Source organism: Epinephelus moara, chromosome 19 (assembly GCF_006386435.1).
Source record: "Epinephelus moara isolate mb chromosome 19, YSFRI_EMoa_1.0, whole genome shotgun sequence".
Classification (NCBI taxonomy): domain Eukaryota; kingdom Metazoa; phylum Chordata; class Actinopteri; order Perciformes; family Serranidae; genus Epinephelus; species Epinephelus moara.
This window is the reverse complement of record NC_065524.1, coordinates 22917239-22940243: the sequence shown is the minus strand read 5'-3', so window position 1 is coordinate 22940243 and position 23005 is coordinate 22917239. Positions and strand designations below refer to the sequence as shown.

General features: G+C 44.1%; 1 protein-coding gene across 6 annotated transcripts in view; it reads right to left on the bottom strand.

Moving 5' to 3' along the window:
* The window catches only part of zmiz1a (zinc finger, MIZ-type containing 1a), a 125840-nt gene that overhangs the window by 98697 nt on the left and 4138 nt on the right, over positions 1-23005 (bottom strand). The gene's annotated exons all lie outside the window — the stretch shown is intronic.

The window sequence follows — 23005 nt, the reverse complement described above, 5'->3', positions numbered from 1 at the left end:
GCACTTCACTTTGATTGGTGGAAGTTTCATCATGAAAACTGTGATGAAATACCACATTAGCCTGCATATTACACAACCCTGATTTTTAAACTCCTCTCCTCCCTTTGCAGGACTTTCCTAGCCACGCTAGTCAGTTAAAAAATTCAATTTGTCCAATACTTTATCTTATGATCAACTAGCAGCACTCCCATCAGTCTCAGCTGTGTTTAGTGTTTGGTGCTAATAAGCAAATGTTGCTCAGTTTAGCACGCCAACAGGCTTAACTGGGATGGCGAACCAGGTCAATATCAGTATGTTAGCATCGTCGCTGTGAGCATGTCAGCATGCTGATGTTAGCATTAACCTCTAAGCCCCTGCTGTGCCTAAGCCCAGCCTCACACAGCCTCTAACATGGCTGTAGACTCTTACTCTTAACATTAAATTTCACATGTATTGTCACATACAAGATGTATGAATATGCATTTAAAATATGTTTTATAGTAGCAATAGAGCACAGTGAATCCAAAACCAGTGTCAAATACTTTAGAGTTTCTCTCCACCAAACTGTCTCGGGGGAGGAAACTGCAGCTACAGTCACATCTAAGATAACAAAAGAGCTCTTTTTTTTATATTAAGGTGAAGCCACTTGTAGTTGCCTCATTAATCCAGCTCCACTTCAACTATGCCTGTGCCTGATTGTGCCGTGGCCTTTCCCAAAAGCTTCAAAAGAAAATGCAGGTGGCTCAGAATAATGTTATCAGATACATGCTCACAGAAAGGACCTGTAGGAATGAATCAAGTTGGATTATTACCTGTTGAAGGTCGAGTTAAACAACTGAGACTGAAGCATATGTTTGATTTACTTCACAAAAGTGCCCCAGAATATATGAACTGACAAACTGACATGGATGGAAGCCAACATAAGTGCAACACAAGAGCAAGCATTATGTCAGTGTTACTCTTGTTAAAGGTGAAATAGCAAGAAGCTCAGCCTGTCCCTGGAAAGCAAACAGGGCCAAACAAAGGTGGTTTCTAAAACAAAAGTTAAATGCTATCCTGTGGGATTTTTGTGTCGTGATACTCCTTTGAGTTGTTGTGCCTTTAAATTCCTCATAAAAATCAAATCAAATGTACTGTAAAAGGGGTCACTTATAATGAAGAAGACAGAGCATTTTTCAGCAGTTCTCCTGCATACACTAACAGAAACAGAGACTTAACAACTTTATTTGTTTCACTCTTTATCTTAAGGTCTTCTGGCAAAGACAATCCCTCAGGAAGACACACCGCTCTCTGTTCTCTCCCATTGTTTCATCACTTACAATCTCTACCACCGGTGCAAACAAGCTTCCTCTGCTTCGGGCTGCCCTCATGGCCATTTTCCAAGAGGTACAGTTTGTCTTGGCACTTTTAATCAGAGTCGAGGAAATTTTGGCCAGTGGGACGCTGAGATTTACATAAAAATACGGGAGCGTAACAGAGATTTCATATCAGCAATACTGGAAGGAACTACAGCAGCTATACGAGGTAGCAGTGTGCCACATGGCAGGAGTTTGCAGAAGTTAAAGTGCTCACACGCAATGTTTAAACATTTAAATGTGACAAAAACTATTTCCGTCTCTCCCATCTCCTACTGATATTGAGCCAACAATACATGGATGGTTTAAGCAGGAGGGGCGTATGGACGGAGCGGGGCCCCCCATACATCTTAACACCTGCTCGTTCATTTAATCCACGAGAAGAAGGGAGCATACTGAGGAACATACTGTGGGAAGAGGGGGTTGATTTTGGACTGAGGCCAAAAAGAAGAGGACAGGGCGGAGGAGAAACCCATAAATACGCGGGGAGGCGAGCAGGTGTCGCAGACAAATGTGATTTACAGGGTCTTCGTCCCGTACAGTGCTGACAGGTAAGCCTATTAGGTTGATATTACCCAGCTATAACACGCACCGATGGACCCTCTTAAAAACGTCTGTGCAGCGAGTGTGCAGAGGTTATGGGTTTAAGAGAAAGATTATAATATCACATTGTTAAGGTGGCCATACGTTACCTTCTGAAAATTCAATTAGTATATATTTCTTAAGGCAGCATCATTTAGCAACCTCACAAGAGAGCAATATTTATCTACCTAAAAACAACAACATGGTTTTATTACAGTTGAGTTTAAGAGCAGAACCGGGCAAATATTTTTTCTCTCACTCTGAAATGACACCAGACTACAAAGCCAACAAGTGCGGGTGAGAGCTAAATAGTGAGACGGCAGTGCATTTTCAGCACATCGGAAACTGCCGGGGAGCAATCACCAAAGAATGCAAACGTTTATGAGAAACTAAATGCACTAGAACATCGAGCGGAGATCTGCAATCGAGTTTCTCTTGTAATACTGCATGAGAGACACGAGACTACAAGAAAATTGCTACCACTTGAGCGGCACACTACAGATGGTGTTGAGAGCAACACAGCACAAAGCAATGTGTTCCTTAATAATGTGGTGAATATTGCAGTGAAGAGCTGAGTGCTTCGTACGAGCTTCTGCAGACTCCAGCTTTTTTTTTTTTTACCCTGTCAGAAGTGTGAACTCTTTCATCCCAGATATAAGAGGCTGCGGTAAAATCCTCAAAGAAACTAATCGTGTTAAATGAGGTTTGTGTCTGTATCCATGACTTCTGAGTGTGTGTGTGTGTGCATGTGTGTAAGGGGGAGGTTATAGGTGCTTCTGGGAGACTACAAAACTCCTGTCACCTTTGGATCTAAACTCTGTCAACTCTCCACTCGAGCCACTCGTCTCCTGTTTCATAATCGTGCTTGGTATTACTCTCTTAACACTTCAATCCTGGTAATCGTATCTGATGATGTGGCTGTTCACTGACTGCGATAAACCAATTTTCTGCGCAAAGCCGTTAAAGTGAATCAAATGCTGGAGATGACAAAGCCCAAGTTTTCCTGTTAAAAGCCCTTAACACCACAACGTTTAGTTTAGCTTCCTGGGGGGAATCCTAGTCTCAAGCGGCTGCTCAACTCATACAGACACTCACTTGCACGTGCACATACTCACACATATATATATATATATATATATATATATATATATATATATACACACACACGCGCACACTTACACCTTATCATCCGAGGCTGAGGAAGCAGAGGAGCTATAAAAGCCAACCTCATCTCCTTAAAACAGGCAGGGCTGTCCCTGGGCGTCTTAACACAACTCATCAACTGTTAAACCAGAGAGAGAGGCAGAGCAGTAAAAATCAATGCCCCCCAACACGGCAAACAGCAGTCAATGATGTTAGGTGGAAGAGGAAAGAGCGAGAATTTGCAGCAGCGTCTGGAGAGGCAAGGAGAAACGAGCGGGAGGGAGGGAAGGAGGGAGAAAGTCCATGTTAAGCTAAAAGCGGTAAGCTAATATATGTAATTGATTACCTCTATGCAAATAGAAGAACTCTAAAGACCAGAGAATGCAATTTAAAGCAGCAGAGTCTCTGAAATCGATTGGCGCTGTGAGTGAGAGAAGCCATTTCCCTCCAGCCAAGATAAAACACTTTACTATGAGCTGTCAGATACTTATCAGGAGGAAATTAGCAGAGGAATACCATTTTCCCAAAACAAACAGGTCAAGTGTTTCTCCTCTTGAGTGGTCTCTCCCTCTCCTTCACTCTCTGACGCTCTGATATCATCATCTGTTATTTCCTCCCCGTTTAAATGCCAGCAGCGAGGAGGCTGAGGGCCGCGTTTCATTCAAACAGATCATTTGTAATAAAAAACCATGCAGGCGGGCGGGCGGGTCCCCGCGCGCCAGCAGGAGCAGGTTGTTGTTTGAAAACGGAGAAGATGAGGTCTCTGGTTCGCCTCGGCTCCCGGGAGCAACCCCAGAGCCTGCCAGCGCCCGCACGTACGCTCTGACGCAAGTCCGTCCCGAAATCTGCGAGCCAGATCTCACCAAAACAATATTTGCGTTTTTTTGGCCTGCAGTGTGTGTTCCTGGCTGAGGAGAGGAGGGGGGGAAAAAAAAAAAAAGCAAGAAAGAAAACACTCATAAGAACAGAGCACAAAGAGATGTCGAAGCAAGCAGCAGCCCACACAAGACAGCCTTGTCGGAGAGAGAAGAGGGCGGCTCGGCGTCAACATCAACACCGGTTCTGCAGTCATCGCTCAGCAGGTAATTATGATAACAACGTGTTCCCTAGGCAGCTTCTCTCTGATTTAGTTTCCAAGCACTTACCCTTCCTAAAATCTCCTCCCGATAACATCTGATATGATTACAAAGTCAAGATCCTTTTCAAGGAGCGCCCACTTATGTGCCTCTAATTTGGTGTATAGTAACTCTCCCTCTTGTGACTGCTCAATGATGCTTCTCATCTTATTGTGTATGCTTAGTTAAGACGTTGCAGCGTTCACATTTTCATAACATTTTGGAAAATGCCATGACATAAATGAACCTCACCTACCAGCGCCATCTGTTATTGAGCGCTCCACTGCCTGACATTACCTTCAGTTGTAAACACAGCCTTGCCACATGGGGGAAATACATCATTCATTGTGTCTGTTATCATCCAGTTTTAACAGTGGGAGTTTGGCCCTGAATGGAGTCGGCGGAGTTGACCCTGTGATTACCTCTGCGATGAGGCATTTTCCTTGGCTGTCATCACAGCCGACCCTTTAAACAGCCAGCGCTGCTCGACAACCTCAACAGCAACGGGGCTAGGCTGTTGACATACTGAAGACATTTAAGATAATCCCGGAGATGTCTCTGTGTTTTCCAAGATTACATCTTCAAAGGGGAAACGCGGCCGGCAGCCTCTACTTGAAAGGGAGAGAGATGCGGAGGGCTCTTGTTCTGAAGGAGGGGGTGGAATAGCTCAAGAATGCAATCATGGTTTTGGAGTGGAGGAAGGCCTGTCCTGGCTAGCTGAGCTGGCGGGTGGTAGAGAGGAATCAGACCCGAGAGAGAAAACACACCTGTTGGATAGGACAAAACAGAGAGAGGTAAAGAAAGGACTCTCACCTGTGCGACCTGGCAGAGGCTGTAAATCACACAGTTCATCTATGGCCCTGCCCTGCCTTTTGTAATGTCAGGTATGGTGTCACGCTGAGGTGAAATGATTGGGTTTAGAGGGCAAAACACACACAACACATAACAGCTCACAGAATTAGCTGAGCCTAAAATATAATTACTTTGTTTTTATATGATTTTCTTTAGAAAAGTGTCCACGATACACTTCTATTTAATTTACGCTACGCTATTTGTCGCAGAAACAGATCTTTTCCAAATTTATTTCATGTTTATTTATAACTGCATGACCTTATGTTGAAGTGTGAAAGAGCAAGTGAGCAGGGATTTCAAAATATTAGCACATAAATGGCACGGACATGTCCTTTCGTTGCGTTCTCTCTTGCTGTCTCACTTCACATTCTTCCGTACTTACACTTGCTATTCTGAGTACATGAGTAAGTTCACGCTGACAAGTCTGGCAAAATGCAGTGGACGACGAGTACTCAGATTGTGTACTCAACGGTCAAAAAGTTGAGTGTGGAAAACTGGACACCTCTCACCCTCAATGGTCGCCATCTAGGCTACACAGTGGAAGAGGAGGGAGCACCTTACTTGGGAAAATGGTGTCAGAAGAAGCTGCAGTAAGCAAGCAAACAAGTCAGCACAAAGTCTGATTAGTGTTTCCCAGAATCCTGAGGAAGACCTTGAGTCGATATGCATCGGTCTGTTGCATTGCCTATGCTCGAAAAATAAATAACTTATATTTTCAGTCACCCAAAGATGGAGTGTTTGTTTGTCTTTCATGGTCATCTGCTTTAATTTGGGACTTCCAGTGTTCTTTTTTGTACTTTTACTGCCTCGCCAAAGAGTAATGGTCAGACCAGCCATCAGAGCCGAGCAGTGCTTCCCTTTTTCCATTGTAACCAAGTCGGCAAATATTTTTGCGGGCGAAAAATCACAATCAAATGTTGGCAAGTAGCAATTTGACATTAAAAAAAAGAAGAAGTGGTCAAATGTCAGGATGGTCATATCCAGTAAGTGCATAGCAGCTGTTCAATTCCAGGCAACAAAACCCTGTCGAAAAGTACTATGCAAGTAAGTGCATGGTGTACACAGTGTCCTATATCGAAGTGTACGAATGGAAGGATCCAAATTGGGACACAGCTGTGGTGCTCATGTTATGTAAAATCTAACCAATCACACATTAACTGACACTGATTCTCACCATTATTTTTTCTCCATCTCTAAATCACTTGAGTGCTCCTTTAAATATGTTTCTATTGTATGTCATCTGAAATGTATGCTGGTATGTGCTGGTGAGGAAACTTTTGAGACTCATTTTCAGGCCTAACCATGTCTGTGTTGTCTTAAAGATATCTTTTGGATCACAATGTGACAAAGTTAAAGTTAGGGCGTATTAATCCCCAAGGGGAGATCTGTCCTCTGCGTGTGACCCATCCTGACGACTCGCTTCCTGTACTGTGGGTGCTGTGACTCCAGTGATCATGACTTAACTCCTGCATAGCCTCCGGGCACATCTTCTCCCACAGTGCTGCACTTTACATACTGCATCACCGCCAAGCATTTTTAGATACTTTACATGACATCTGTGAGGAGCTGTGAGCTCCTGCATGGCTACTTTACATCTCCAAGCATTAGCGATGCTAAATGAAATGTGTCACACACAAACTGCTCAGGAAGTATTAAATAAAAAAGCAAGAAATTCTGACTCATATCTGCAACAAATGTCAGCAGTGACGTCCTCGTTGGCTGTGAGCGCCTCTTATTGACTAACTATTAATGACTCACGAAGTGTTTTCTAACGTGGTTCTGACGGACATAGAAATCACTCAGCAGTATCCTTCCCAGCCGCTGACCGGCACTGTGAGAACATTGGTGCTAATTATAGGACGGGAGTATTTTGACACAGAACACGGGGGAGAGCTGTGAAGAACACAGAAGTAATAATAGCAGTTTCTACTACAGCAGCCAAGTAGCAGACAAAAAAACTGAGTCTTTATGCTTCCTTTCTGCTCAGTCCTGCGTCTCAGCTGACATCATCAGTGAGTCAGCGACCAGAGCTCAGAGCCGGGATCAAAAAGCACAGAGTGAGGTCTGTCTATTATCAGCTACACATACTGTACGCCATGAGAGGGCACAAACACCCAGACAAAGAGGCACAAGTCACACAACCACCAGAAGGCTATTTTTGAGCGGCGGAAGAACAGACAGAGGAAAACAAATATGTCATCAGCGGGAGGCTGGGACCGAGTTGACGAATCAGTTGAATCATAACTGAGTCTCACAGAAAGGGACTTATTTTCGAGTGAGCACTGATAAACAGCGACGTGGAGCAGACACAGCAGCGTTAGGTACAGTGTGGTTCCTCTGAGCGAGCTCTGCGGTGGGCCCCTCCTCCGTCCCTCCAGCCTCACTGGCCACGGTTGAAAAATTAATGCAGCAAACTGACAACACTTAGGGCCTCCCTCTCTCGCTCCCCCCCTCCCCTTGTACCAAACAGGATCAATTACCAAAGCAGGGCTCCTCTCAGTAGCGCTAAAGAAACAAGAGGCACTCTCCATCACAGCTGTGTGCGAGTGTGCACGTGCAAGTGTGTGTATGTGTGTGTGTGGAAGGGTTCAGGCAGGCTTATGATGAGCAGAAAGAGGAGGAGGAGGTGGTAATAGTCTGTTTGCTTCTCTCTAATGACAGCGGCAGAGTGGATTAGTGAGCCTCCTAACCCATCAGCATCACTCCTCCCAGTAAGTGACAGAGCATGTAAATAACCAGTTGTGGCCACTAGCAGCAGGGAAGAAAAGAGCGAGACGGGGAGGCTAATAAACCGGGAAGGTCTAAATGTGCGGGCGTTTCGTCCGCACGCCTTCATTTGTATGCAGGTGGAGATTTCGAGGAGTTCCATTTCTACAACATCAGCCAAGTTATTCAAATGCAGCACATCTGACTGGAGAGGATAACATAAAGAAAGGCATCAGCAGAAATGGCAGCAGGCAGTAATCCCCCGGCCAGGCCACTTGTGTTTGCCGCGCAGGCAGGCAGCGCTGTCAGTGGCAGCAGCACCCATACAGGCCTTATCAGTGGCAGCCATAGGACTCTTCTAATAACCCTGCTGATGCTCTGTGGCGCATGGACAGACAGGGAGACGGACAAACAGACAGGTTTCACTTCCCATTTAAAGAAAGAGCCTGAGCTCCAGGTATCAGCCTGTCGCTATGCGCGTGTGCGTGTGTGTGTGTGTGTGTGTGTGTGTGTGTGTGTGTGTGTGTGTGTGTGTGTGCAGACTCTGAGTGCGTTTTGTCGCGTGTAATGTTCTGACAGCTTCATACATGCTGTCACTTTCATCTAAATGCACTCCACTACTGACCGCCCCATCTATTAACCCCCTCCACACACACACACACACACGCTCATTTTGCATTTATGACCGCGTTTTCTAAACTCGGGCATGCTGGCGCTGCAGCCCCAGTAGGAGCGTATCTGACTCCAGCATCATTATCACCATTCAAAAAGGTCAAGCGCAGTGCTTCCAGCCTCTTCTTTGTGATTTATGCCTTTGTGCTATTACCTCTGTTCACATTAATCTCCATCTGTAAATCTAATCACACCGCCTCACCATCGCGGCTCCTGGTGCTCTCAGGACAGAAGCCATGGCCGACGGGAAGCAGCTTATGTAAATACGCGGGCTGTTGACACAAGATGGGCAGCACACGGTGATCTCGCTGCTGTGACGCGACGTGCCGATCAGAGCGCAGATAAGAGCAGCCGTCACTTTATTGTTGTTTCTTCTCATTTACTGTCACCATTCATCTCTATCTTTACGTCCTTTCGTGCTGATGTACATTTCAGATCTTCAGGAGCATTTTTCCTCGGCTCATCTTAAGTGACTGAGGTTGTTGTCACTGAAAGGAACAAATAAAATGCAGGAACTGTGCTGCAGGACTCCATTTGTAGTCAATGAATAACTCCAATATTGACATCAGTAAATGAGGGTGTCACTCAGATGACGCAAAAAAAAAGAGAGCAGCATAGTCAAATGGAAATGCTTCCAGGCGTTTTTTTATGTGAGCCAATAATCATTACCCTCAGAAAAGCTCCACAACCAATTGAAGTGTCATGAAAACATCTACTCTCGCGTGCCTTGAAGCAGCCTTGGAGCACTTTGAGCAGAGTGGCCGGACGCCACATGCAGTATAAAGACTTAATCAGGTCTCCTGTGTGGAAGTACAGCGGTGCTTTCTGAGAGAATTCCCTCTGCAAGGGCTGACGGGAACCTTGGCGATGACACAGAGAAGCCCACTGGCCTGTCAGCTCGTCTCGACGCGGCTCAAATCAGCACTCGGCTCCGGAGAACTTCCACTGCTGCGCTGACACGCACTCGTACACTGGCTGACACGAATCTACAGCATCACTTCAAACATCCACTCAGTCCCTCAACATCATACTCGACATGTGCCGTGTGTGAGAGAGAGATTCTCGGCATCAAGACGAGCTGAATCACTCCAGCTATTAAATTAGATATTACGTGGCACACAACCATCTCAAGACAAATGTAGGGAGAGCGGCATGCACCTGAAGCTGCAGGGAACATCACCTGTTAAAGGTTATGTTGGCACAATTTTCCTGTGCTGTATCAAAATGCCTATCCAACCCATTATCTAAACTTAGCCAAGCTATTTCTGTTCTAGACATATTTTCATTCAATTAATAAAACATTAGCCTATGATAATATCAATGAGAATTTTATAAATCGTGTCTTAGAAGTCTTGAAACACTTTCCTTTGATGGGAGAAGATAACAAACAACAAACTGATGCTAATTGTTGCAATCTGTTGCAAGCATCACCTTCAAAATGCACAACATACGAGCCCCGGCTGAGAGCAGCTTTAGGAAATCAATACAAAGCCCTAATTCCTTTGACAGATATTATCAACTCAAGATTTCAAGATGGTGACTGATATTTTATGTGCCACCAAAATGCAAGGAGAGAGCTTTTAATAATTGATGGCGCTGGAGCAGGGAGATTTTTAACCGCTCTCCTCCTGTTATCAATCATTAATGGAGTTTCCATCAAAAACACTTCAACCCCTCAAGTATCAAATCTCTCTTGAAGGTGGAGGGCCCACATTCAAACATCCCACTTAATCAAAGGGCACACAATGTGCTCTCCCTTTCTCTCATTTTCGCTGGCGCAAATTAGGATAATAACAGCACAAATTGCAAAATTGTTCACAGCGTAAGTGTAAAAGTAGGCATTTTAGCTGAGGTCTTCTTGTGAGTGATGAGGGTTAATGGGAAAATTCTAAATGTTTAAATCACATGGGGGGGGGGGGCTTGCCAACCTGCGCCTTTACTTTCTTTCTCTCTTTGTGGTATGTATGCAGAGCTGTTTAAAGCTCTATCTATCTATCCGGCTCTGCTCTGTAAAGCTGCAAGGCCTGCCCGGTCAAAGTCATACAGGACGCGATGTGCATCAGCGACACTCACAAAGAGCCTTTACACTGATGTTACCCTTTAAAAACAACCACAAGGTTACACACACACAGTGCTGCGTGTGTGCACACACACACACACACACACAGCAGAGTCAGCTAGAGTTTACTGCTTTGGACTGAGTTTAAGGGATCAGCCAAGATCCGTCTATCTCAAAGTGCGCCACCCAGCTGGGGTTACATTGAGTAAAATGTACTTATATCACTGCAGCATCTTCTCCGACAATCCCGCAGCCTCACTTGCCACACACACACACACACACACTAGACTACATGAGCGCAGCAGCTAAGTGATAGCAGAAATGATAGAGTATTCCTAATTACCCATCAAGATGGTTTTGACAGTGTTCTGTGTGCCAGTGATCAGTGTCATGGCGCAGTGCCAGCAGCAACTCGGTTCTGTTTGATTTGTAGTTGCAGCTGAGTAGCGGGTGGTACACCGGGAGAGCTGCAGCCGCACTCTCTTTCACTTTCTCTCCCTCCCTTCCTCCTTCTGCACCCCCCCTCCCCACCCCCCTTTCTCTCACTCGCCCCACACACACACTCTCACACTGTCCTGTTTCACTGGCCCGACCTTGCCTGTCATCAGTATAAAACACCTTTTCCAGGCTGCTGCATAAAAGGCGCAGAGAGGACACGAGGAGGATTCTTCTAGTTTGAAGAGTTCAGGTGCAAAAGTGAGCAGGATGCATTTGGATTTAGGACATGAGGCTGAGCTTTTCATTTAAACCTGGACAGAGACATTTAAGTTTACATATAGCGCTGGAATAAATGGTTGCGTCTGACAGAAACATTTTTGACTTTAATAATCTAAACATTATCTAGCAGCTCTGTGAGGCTGCACAGCAAAGCAATGCACAGGAGTGCTTCGAGCTAAATGCTAACGTCAGCATGCTCACAATGACAATGCTAACATGCTGGAGTTTAACCAGTATGTTTATCATTTTAGTTTAGCACGTTAGCATGCTAATTAGGGCTGCAGCCATCGATTCTTTTGGTAATCGAGTATTCTATGGATTATTTTGGCGAGTAATCGGGTAATCGCATAAGAAATACTGCAGATTTTCATTAAATTACTTTAGCTTTAATTAAGGACAACAGTAATGTATAAAAGACAACATGAGAAAAGTCTCTGAAATGAGAGAAATGAGCAACAAATTTGTTCCCTTTTTTGAAAGTCAGAGCTGTCAATTCTCACGCAATCGGTATAAGAGTCCTTATAATGACCGATTTCACACGCACTCACGCTACACTGCTATTTCTCACGCTTTCAAAAATAATTAGCATTGGGCAGTAACGTCACTAGAAATAGCTACCTTACAAATTTAACAGCATTCTCAGTGGCCTGGTGGTAACGTCACTACTTTCTGAGTCAAATAGCTTTTCAGTAGTGAAGTTAAATAATTTGCCTCGAGGCTTTTTAGTAATCTAATTATTCGAGTTACTCAAGGAATCCTTTCAACCCTAATGCTAATTAGCACAAAGTGCAGCTGGGGCTGATGGGAATGTCATTAGCTTTGCAGATATTTGGTCATAAGCCAAGGAATGGAATTTTTGACCGATGATGACAATCAACAAAGTTAAAGCAATTCAAAAGAGACGTGAGCATCTGCACAAAGTTTCAGCGCAATCCATGCCATAAATATTTCAGTCTGGACCGAAGTAGTGGAGCAACTGACCGACTGTCAGTCATCGATCGTCAGAATTTAGGTGATTTTATATGACTTGGATACAAATGTATTGAATACTATGGAAAGTTTTTTGAGATCTCACAATTCTGAAATTTGTTATTCATTTGAATTTTAAATTGTTATACGTTTGATTTATGTCTGCAACTGTGGTATTGTGCTGCTACCTAAAAGAGAGTTTAAATCTCAATAACTGTTTACACCTGTTTAAATAAAGGCTGAATAAAAAAAATCCATAGAGCCATATCACTAGCATGACTAGATATTGAAAACAATCGCTTATTCTAACTTCTAAAATATGAGAATTTGCTGCTTTTCTCTGTTTTATATTGTTAGAAGACCTTGAAGATCTTCAGGTTTGGGGTAAAACAAGCCACTTGAAAACATCACTTTAATCTCTGGGGAATTGTGATGAGCATTGTTCACTTTTTTCTGTCATTTCTAAGATGAAATTATTCATCTATAAACCAAATCATCAACTAGACTAATTGTAAAGAACACAATTGGTATCTGCAGCCAGTAAGAACCTATAGAAGCTATAAAAGGTGTGAGTGTAAGCTGTGTACTCACTGATGTAATGAGATACATTATGGCAGTGCAGAATAAGATACATCAAGGTGAATGGGTGTTATTGAGCACAAACATATTAAAGAGTGATTTATACAGTGTAAGCATACTGTGAGCCCTGGCTGTGGAACTATAAGTGAACAGAATTAATGCACAGAGCCAGCCAGCTAATATTTGCTTAGTGAATGTTATCTGAAATTTGCAGCGCAGCTAGTTTTTTTAATGTACATTGGCCGCAGGTTTGTCTGGTCATATGAGCTGTTCTAATCTTAAACCAATGCAGCAGAGCTACAGAGGCGCCGGCCTACACAGTGAAGATGTACAGTGTATTAACTCACACAGTGTAACCTCTTTATAATGACGGAATGTAAACATCTTTTTTTTGGTCTTGCTGTTCTCCGCACTTGACAAAGCATTTACACTCAGATAATGGAGCCATCATGGGCTTGGGCTCCTGCCAACTAAGAGTCACAGGTCAATTATCTTTCAAAAGATAACAGCCGTGTCTGCTATTTATCTAATCTGGGCCTGATTCCCATCTCAGGGATTTCAAACTAAGTAAACAAGATGTTAAGATATTCGTTTTGAGAGGGGACGGGCGTCATAAAGGGGACTAATCTGCTCGTCACACATGCTAGCCTTCTACTTTGTGACTGCTGACTCACATGAGACGAGATGAATCAAAGCAGCTTCATTCAGTGACTCAGGAGCTCTGTAGAGCCAAGTATTCCTCAGGCTTTGAGTTAATCAAATGGGTCAATTGCTTTATCTTGAGGGACCATACAGTGATTTTGTAGCATGATTTAAGACCTTGAATCCCTCGCCAAATCTGGGATTTTTTCAGCGATTCAAAGGTGTTGTGCTCATTGCAGACTGTAAACAACAGAGCCAATAACAGCTTTATATTAAGAACGTGAATGTCATCTTCCTGCACCAAAACCAGCACATAGTGAATAGTAGGGCTGCCCTCGGAAAGTCAAAGATTCAAATCATTAGTCGGAGACCCTTCTGTCAACTGAGATTCCATTTGTCAGTCAGTGGACCTCTAGGGATGTTTTTGTTGCTTTCACTCTGCTCTCTGGTGCAGGCAGCTGAGGACACAGAGGCAGGGTGAGTGAGATGAAGGCAGCTGCGCAGCGAAAGAGGCTTTGTCCAGTCAGGCTCAGAGCTAAAGATGACCTCTGCCTTCTGCTTAGAAGTGGCGAATTCACAGCTCACAGCTATTCCATATGATACAGTCTGTGTCTTTTGTTCGATATATATAGTGTCAGCAAAACTATGGTTTTACATTTCTGATCTGCAGTTAGCCTATTTAGCATGCATTAGCTCAGAGGGCTAACTTTGCTTGTTTACTATACTGCCGAACCCAGTTCAAATGTTCAAACTCTATGGAAAAAAGTAGCGAAAAGTTGAATATTCATATTGAACAGCCAGATCCGATTCGATTGACATTAGGTTTGCAACAGTATGAGATTTGTAAGGTACGATAACCGTCTCAGAAAATATCGTGGTTTACGGTATCATGGTGTTACAGAATTTATATTATTATCAGTCAGAATGACCCGTAAAGGAATGAATACAGACGGCATGTTTTTGGTTGAACAAACGTTTTATTATAACTATAATTGGAACTTGAAACCTTTTTTTTTTAATGGAAGTATGTTTTAAAAAGTCTCCCCTTTGAAAATAACTAAAATAAAGGGAAGATAATCCATTCAGCTGCATTTTATTTTCAATATCGTGAATAAGCAAATGTACACAGTATGATAACCATCAACTTTTAAATCACGGTAAACCTTAAAACCGGTATATCGCTGCAACCTTACCTGACATAATTCTGAGTCAGGGACAGTCCTAGTGAACAGTCAGATTATCAGACTAGTGGTTTTGCAAGTAGAGTCCCATAACTACACGAAAACCTCAAGTTATCATCAACCATTTGTAAAGCACGCCATACATTTATACAAGTTTCGTCTTCCCTGCCTTTCAGACAACCTTTGGTGCCCATCTATTCAACTTCAAAATCAACTTACAAAGAGTAAAAAAGTATTTAAGATAGTAGACGTAACCTTTATGCCTTTTTTGTCAAAGTTGCTCTACAACTGTGTGGTATCTGACGTTGCAAACAGAAACCATTTTCAGAACTCTCCCGACATCTGAGAGCTGACAGTTGAATGCTAAAAAGCTTTGCACTGACAAGCTGTGTTGTCAGAAAATCAAATCAACACAGCAAGTGAGTAAACATGGATGTGAAAAGGGAGCATGTGAATTTAGTTGTTTCTTGCTTTTACAAAAGGTTGCTCTCAAATCTCAGATCTTGTAGCGTCTTCAAATGCACCGGCAGGAGGAGTTTTAACTCTCTGCTGTCAACCGCATCACAGCGTTCAGATAATATAACTTAAGGGCAACACAATGCTCTATGTAGGGTGGTGGATTAGCTATCTCAATCAAGTTTCAAGTCTCTGTGAGTTAAAGTTTGTAATTTCATGAGAGGAACAGGAGCAAATGGCAGCCTAAAAGGTAGGAAGTCCATCAGAAAGTATATGTAAAATACAGTGTAGGTGTTTTGTTAATGGGACACAGCGTGCACAAAAACCACCCTCTTTTTCCCATAAACATCTGAGCCAAGCATTTACCGGTGTTGTCACTTGGCATGAGCTCACCTGTTTTGAGGAAAAAGCTGCCACTGCAACACCAATAAATGTCAAAACACTGAGCGGGATCAATACACAGCCATTAATCTCTCAAGAAGGTATGTGAAGTATCAAACTTGGCAGACACTGTGTATGTCAATCCACAGTTACACTCTCTCTAACACAACCCAACAGCCGCAATTAACACCCTTTTATTCATTCTGTCATTGGTTTTGTCATTAATGGCGCTGCCCCAGGCACAAAGATCTAGTTTAACTGTCAGAATCCTCCTTTCAGATCAGCTGCACATCATTGCAGCTGACGAACAGCCTGATAAAACCGACGTTTCGCTCTGCTCCCTGCACCTGTGAGTCTCAGAAAGAGCTTTATCAGGAGGACGTGGGACACTGCCAGCCCCATTTGACTTGCACAGTCCAAACGACAGACGTCTCCACACACAGACAACAGCTTAATACCCTGGTGTGTGTGCGGCTGTGCGCCGTGTGAATTTTAATGAGCGAGACAGAGAAACATGGAGACCAAAACGCAGAGATAGAGCTCAGATTGTCTCCCACGGTATCTGGACGGGTGGCTGCTACTCTTCCTGACCCCGATGCTTCGAGCCACAGATCAGATCAGGGACACAGTGCGACAGATGTCTGCCCTGGCGCTCTGTTCCAGGCATGAGTGCTGCTGGCACACACACCAAAGACGAGGGGGGGGGGGGGGGGGGGGGCAAAAGGGGAGGGGCATGTCAACCTTTTTAAGCATTTGAGAGGGTCTTATGTTTTTTATTTTGGCTTAGGGGNGAAGGGGGGGCGTACAAACCAACAGATCAGGGGGGGGGGGGGGGGGGGGGGGGGGGGGGCAAAAGGGAGAGAACAGGGTGAGCAAAGAGGGAGAAGATGGTTGGCGTGAAAAAGGAGAGAGGAGAAACGAGGGAGGGAGAGGGTGGATGAGGAGAGTTTGCCCTCGGAAATCAGACGTCACACCGTGCAGACTTCATCGGTGGGACGAGATCCACTCTGTCATGTTTCTGTCAGACAGCAACCAGTTTGGTCAGAAAGTGACACTACAAGTTTAGACATACCTCTCTCCCTGACTGACCCGGGGGAGGAACAGGAGACCTCGCATGCACCATTAGTGCTCTTTTTAAAATATCTGTTCAGCATAGGCGGGGGAGGCTGTCACACACTGAATAATGAACTTAGAAAAACACACAAGCCCTGTGTCTGAATCTACAGTAGTAGGCTGATAAAACTACAGAAGACAGTGTTCAGAAGCCTCCATGCAAAACTCAACATATGACCTCTGCACAATGACTCTCCCCGTCTACTCTCGCTTTGAGGAGCAACACGCAAAACAGAAGATGAGAAGAAAGAAGAAGGGAGCTAATTATAGCCTCACAGCAGGATGGCCAGAAACAAACTTGATTATCATCATCGTCGAGAAGGCACAAAGGAAACCTGCCGCCTCCCCCCTTCCACCACAATCCAATAGAGAGGCTTTTAGCCTTCGTAATGATTTACAAAGTGACAAGTCAAACAGATTTACTGTGACAGCCTGAAAGGGACCAGCACGAACACTATCATTGCTCACGTGACCAGACCTCCAAGCCCTTCTCCTATTCCCCTTTTCCTCTGCCACCTCCCCTCTCTCGAGCCCCCTCTCCCGCCTGTTATAGGGGACAGCGAAGAATGAGGCTGGCTCAATAGAGGCAGGCAACAAGCCTATTCAATTCCCCCTCCCTCGCTCAACACGAGCCCCCTTCAAACGAGAGGGAAAAGCTCTGCTTTGTGGAAGTTAGTTACTTAAAGCGACAGCCCCCCAGATAAGGATCTGGTCACGGAAAACTTGTGGCACAGAGTAAACGGAGATACCTTTGTACAATTTTAACACCATTACCCAAGGTTTATCAGACTTAATGAGCCATGAATGCGAAGTGAAATTTTCAGCTTGCAGGAGCAGCTGACAACATTTCCGCAGCAGCCTTGGCCCTTCCAGTGGCCATGAAACACTATTAAAAACACTTATTAATCTGCAGAGGAGGATCATTAAAAATGGAAAACATTAGGAAATCATTGCACCACACTTTTCATTATCACTACTTTTTGAATAAAGAAAGTGCTCTCTCTCTCTCTCTCTCTCTCTCTCTCTCTCTCTCTCTCTCTCTCTCTCTCTCTCTCTCTCTCTCTCTCTCTGCTTGTGTTTTCCATCCATATTCATAAGAAGGTGTCTTTGTGCCCTGAGTGACAGGATCTACATTTGACTTTCATTTCCGTAGCTCCTGAAATATGGAGCAAATTTATGTTTGAGAAGCATCAGTCCCTCCAGGCCTGAGACGCTGTGCCTGGTGCAGTCATCATTTTTTTCTTTTTCCACCCTCTTCATTTTCTGGAAGGTGAAAAACACCTTGGCTGTTCCGAGCTTTGAAAACAGAGCCACCCCTAAAACCATCAGAGCTGGCGGCAGAGAGATGTGTGCGGAGAATTCTCAAGGAGCACAGACCCTCAGGCTACGCAGATTCAGTTTCCCCCTTTCTGGCTTCCAAAAACAAAGGAATTCCAGAGAAAATCAGGGCAGGACCTCACCCCAAGCCACCGCTGCTGCTGCTGCTACCCCCACTTCCCTCCCTCTATTGCTCTCACACACACACACATTTCATGGCAACATGCACACACACACAAACACACAGCACAGCAAAGGTGATTTCATGCAACCATCAATGAGACACACCTCCTCTCTTGTTATACAATCATGTTGATTTGATATCCGGGGAGACGTGGCTACAGAGACATGACAAGGAGAGGGAGGATGGGGGTGTGTGTGTTAATGTGTGGGGGTAGGTAACATATTGTTTGGCCCTAATTCATATCTCACAGCCATGTTCAGCCATGTCTGTCTGCTGTTGTTGCTGCTGTTGACCATCCTTAACCAGCCCAGACATTGCTCCATTCAGGTTGTAGCCACACATATTGAGCAACAACCTCAAGATGTTGCAGGTCGGGCTGTGGTATGGCTCCCCCCTCCTCTCCAAATATATGAGTCAGACATGAAACGTGTGATGTCCTCACGTGTATCTTCAACAATGTCAACACATGCCATTCAGAGTCCACTCAGCTCCCAGCGGGGAGCCAAGTAAAGGTTACAGGATGGCTGTGAAAGCAATATGGCTGATATGTGTAATAACTGTATTACATGCTGCTAATGTATGTGATCTGAAGTAATGGGCAGTTGTTGGGATAGGAGCAGACACAGAGGAGCTCTTAATAAGTGCCATTACTTCTTTTTACTGGATGTATCACTGTGAAATTGACTCAATTGAATAATATGGGATGTTTTCAAAAGATAAGTTACGATTTGTTCAAAATCAACTTTCCCATTTAGTGTAAAAACACAGATTGAGGTATACTTTAAATTAAACAAGACTAAGTGTCTAACCAATAAAGTTTGTTTATAAAGCACCTTAATGTAAGGCTACGCTTTGAGCTAGATGCTAACATCAGCATGCTAACATACTCAGTATGACTGTGCCGATGTGTAAAATGTTTAGGCTTTACTATGTTTAGTAGAACATATAAAACAGTGGTTCCCAACTGGTGGGTCGTGGGTCCATTCTGAATGGACCACAAGTCACTTGTGAATGTTTCAGATTCCTAATAACCACACTTTCTTTTGAAGTACAGCACAATCCCAATCACAGCTTTTATTTTGAAGTGCCATTTCCTGCTGTAGAGTGAGTGAATAAAGGACAGCCACTAAATAGAGACAGGGACCTAGCTCGACAACATGGCCAAATACAAGTATGACACTGCTGACTAACTGTGTGGACCTTGAACTAATGACTACAGAGAAATCTGGACCCCATGGCTGGACCAGTTGGGAACCACTGGTATAAAAGAAGTGGACATAGCCACGGTGACCTCTCCCATTGTCCAGCTGGCACTGGACGTCAGTATGACATCAAGAAGACATTGTGGTTGGAATGAAAATCGTGGGCGTTAATATTATGACATCTTGCAGGCATTAGGTTGTGTTCTCTATACCTTACGCCCAAATGTTATTCTATGTCAAGATGATGTTGGCCTGAGACCTTTAGAAGACAATGGATTTTGGTTACTTAACACGACTTAAAACCAACAAAATATCAGCGACATTGAATTCTGGTCACCCCACATCACAACCTAAATTCAACCAAATGGCCAGCTTGGTGGTTTCTGGACTGCTGTTTGAAAGCCTCGAGTTCAGCATTTTGGTCATCGCCATCTTGGGTTTTGGAGCCAGAATTGACCATATTTGGATGAGAGGGTTTGGAGGCATGCAGGGTGGATCTGACAGAGAACCTGAAGACACTATGCATGTCCGACTTGTCAATTACAAGGTAGCCAAGCCCTAAAGCATACCTGGTTTCATCGTCTATTTTACTGTAAATGGGACCATAATTTACAAAATGAACATCATGCTGTATTGAAGAAGACTTGAAACTAGCGATTGAGACCATAAACTCATTGAGAAAATGTTTGCTGAGGTAATAAATCAAGTGAAGAGAAGGGTCATTTTTCCATGGAATTCTATACAATTGGACTTCTATTTCCAACCAGTGAAGTCACCCCCTGCTGGCCATTACAAACAATGCAGGTTTAAGGCACTTCCCAGTAGCTTAACCTCTCAGATCCGAAGGATACGTCCACTTCTTTGATACGGTCAACGTGTTTACCATCTTAGCTTAGCTTGTTAACATGCTAACATTTGCTAACTAGCAGTAAACACAAAGTACAGCTGAGGCTGATGGGAGTGTCATTAGTTTTGATGGTATTTATTCATTAACCAAAGTATGGGACTAATTGAAATTCTGACCTGATGGTGGCGCTCCATGAAAAGTCTGTGAATCACCAAAGGGATTACAAGTTATCTTGAAGGGGGTTTGAAAGTGTGCAGCAAAGTTCTTGGCAATCTACTGAACAGTTGTTGAGACATTTCAGTCAGAATCAAACATAGTCACTGTCTAAGAAAAGTCAGTGGATCACCAGAGTCATTAGGATTTATCTTCACCATGAATCAGTCCACAATTTCACAACTCACAGTGGATGAGATAGTTTCAGTCTGGATTAAAGTGATGCAATGTGATTCAGCATGATTCAACAAAAAAATGTAGCAGCAAGTTAGACATACTTTCTGTACAGACCGCCCCTCTTCTTGTCATGAAGACATTAAACAGTGTTTTAGGAAGTGCAAAAGTAAATGGAGAATCAGGTCTGGGTCTGATAACATCCAATGCCTCTCCCTCAAACTTGTGTTCCTCACTCATCTCTCCTAATTTGGTCATTTCTACAAAATGTAACAGGATGCTACATACACTGAAACTATTAATAAAATATTTGTTTACTATAAATACTAAATAAACGTGCGTCATGATCAGTTTTGTGCGTCATGTAAAATCAAACACCTCTGCTTTTTTCCCTCTAGTTCACATATTATGAATAGCAACGCAGCATCTTTTAAAAATCATAAAACACAGGGACCCTTGCTGTTTTGTCAATAATGTTCGCCAGATAATTAAAGAGCCCTGGGAGACAATGATAAACATTGTTTAGAGGCTGATCCCTGGCAAGCTCCAAGCAGTGTATCATTGCTGTCTCCGGAATACACACGATTAGCCTGGTCTCATTACTGATATGATAAACGACGGCTTCCACCGTGGCTTTGGCTTGCTGGGAGGACGTACTTGTAACAGGCGGAGATTAGAAAAAAAGTGGTGAAACACATTGCCCCCTGTAATAGACCAGGGATAAACAAGGGAGATGGGTTATCTGCAGAGCGATGGCAGATAATGTGTGTGATATCTGCAAAAGTCTGCGCTCAGTTATTGTACTTTCTACCATATGTTATCAAATGCTGAGATCACTGTTTAATAAAGTGGACTTCTTTATTTGTTTTGCTCCTCATCACAACCCTACCTTCTCCGTCCCCTCTCTGTCTGTGAACTTAATGCTGCGGCTCGGCCCCGGCCCACCAGCCCGTCTCTCTTTACAGTTGGTGTATCCACACAGAGGTTTAAAATATGCCCCTTTATCTGAGCCGCCCAGGCGGGAAAATGAAAGGGATGTCAGTCCTTAGAACCCTGGGAAAGCGCCTGGCTCAACCGCCGGTGTCAAAACCGAGGGGAGGGCACCAAGCGGGCAAACACGCTGCACAGAGTAATAGACTTTTTCTGTCACTGAGCAATGTTGAAAAGCGGTAAGAAAACAGTCTTAGTAGGGCAGTGGAGCTCGAGATTATGTGCCAGTGTGATTTGAGGGGCTCTCCATAACAACCACAACTGACTTCACTGACAGACTGACTGACAAATCAACATCCTTAAAACTGTATCCTCATCCACAAAAAATACCTTGTTATACTCTGTGAAGACAAATGACAACCGCTGCTCAATACCCACCGCACTTCAGCCTTTGCTCTCCGTGCATGTGTAAGAATTAGTGTTATGTGAGAGCAGATACTGCACGACTCCCTCTCCGCCTCATAACTGACATCGCAGGCGAAGAATAAGTGCTGTCCCTTTGCATTAGTAAAATCCTAGTTAATTTACTTTGTCAGAAAACAAGGAAGTATGTATCCCTGGAGGCCATGTTGGAGACAATTCGACCGCCTTCAGAGAATCTCTGCCATCACTCTCCATCTCCCACGCAAACCTCCACCAGAAAATCAACATTGCCGCTCACTCTGAGAGACAACAGTGCCGACTAGACAAGAGACCGTTTATAGCACAAATGATATTATAAACATAGCATGTGGTGCATTATCTTTAGAAAGAGATTCATTGTAGGCTATGGGCTACATGCTGCGTCGAGGGGATGTCTATTATGTCTGTATAACATGAAATCCTCTTCAAAATGCATCACTTACTGTTTAAAAATACAGGTTTTAACTTACTGACTCAGCCCAGCAGGTACAACGCTTTGCAGGGCTGGTTCGTCTAATACCTGGCGTTAGCTCAAGCGCCGGGCAAGCTGCACGAGAGCGAGCCCGAGCTCGAGCGCAGTCCTGAGTGGCTGTCTGGCAAATGAACCCATGTGGGACACTGTGTAAGGTGTGAAGACCTCTTGGAGGAGGCTGCAGTCTGCGCCGGCTCGCAGGCATGCTCAGGTATCAGGAGAGACAAGGCAAACACAGCAGATCAGTGGTGAAACCGTAAACCCACTGACCCAGCATGAAGAGGGAGAGGGGACTAATTAGTGACTGTACTTACAACTCAAAAGGAGAGGCAGAGAGAGACGAGGAGAAAAGGAGGGAGTGGGGGGGAAAGCACACACACACACACACAACACACACAAGAGCCCGCAGTTGGAGGATGAGGACAATGAGTTTGTTTAGCTTAAACAGGATTTACAAGCCAAACAGACACACGCCAACGCCACTCACTCAGACACATACTATCTCTTTTCTTCTCTATCGCTACCCCTTTCTCTCTCCGCCTCAACAACACAGAGCTGAGACAGACTTTGTGAGGATTTCATCAGCGGTACAAAAAAAAAAAAAAAAAAAAAAAAGTGAGGGTAATTGCTTGCGATGGTGAGAAGTCTTGAGTGCAGGCGGCAGCGGTGGGCGAATGGATGGATGGATAGAGGGAACATTTTG